Below are 810 nucleotides of genomic sequence, written 5' to 3' on the forward strand. Positions count from 1 at the left end.
TATATATATACAAATTCTTTTTTTTTTTAAATAGTTGTAGGGACTTTCATTCACTACACCTTTGGTGACTGAATTAATTTTGACTTGTTCTCATTGTAAGCAAATGAAACAGAATGCTCATCCGAATGAAATAATTGGTATTGTTTTTTAATTACTTGAAAAGTCATAACTTGTTCATTATCCACAAACCAAATCAACAAACAAAAATGCCCAAGTATCAAACGCGCTTATCAAAAATTGTTCACTTGACCCAATCACTGACACGTGTCCACCCGAGGAATGATAATCCGCACAAAATTGGACTCTCAAAACGTGGATCCAGATGGAATTTGGACAAAAAGAGTTTCTTAACAAAAATGTCATAAAAAGAAAACCCAAAACGCATATGATACAAACCGAGACTGCAATTACAAACAATGACAAATACCCTCCAATGGACGCCTCCCGGCAGATTATCTAGTTTTGACGGATGGGAGGAGTGCAAAACACACAAGTGGAATGGGGAGGATTAGGAGGTGGCGTAGCTCAGGGGTTTAACTGCTCAACATGAATACCTGAATCCTTTGATGTGGGCCAGTGGCAACTGCTTCGCGGAGCTCGTCGAACGCAGACTCCTGCCTGGTTGTCCTTGGCTGGCCAGCACTTTCAAGAACCTATCTGAGTCCAGATTCCATGGTCAAATTATTCTGTCATGGGGCTGGAATAATTGCGGCAGAAGTGGACTCTCATAACTTGGACTCCAGTCGACCAAAGGCATTAATCTATTTTCCTAACTTTTTGATGCCTATCTTGCATTGCAAATGCATGTTA

This window comes from Hippocampus comes, unplaced genomic scaffold (assembly GCF_001891065.2).
Source record: "Hippocampus comes isolate QL1 unplaced genomic scaffold, H_comes_QL1_v1.1 scaffold60, whole genome shotgun sequence".
NCBI classification, from domain to species: domain Eukaryota; kingdom Metazoa; phylum Chordata; class Actinopteri; order Syngnathiformes; family Syngnathidae; genus Hippocampus; species Hippocampus comes.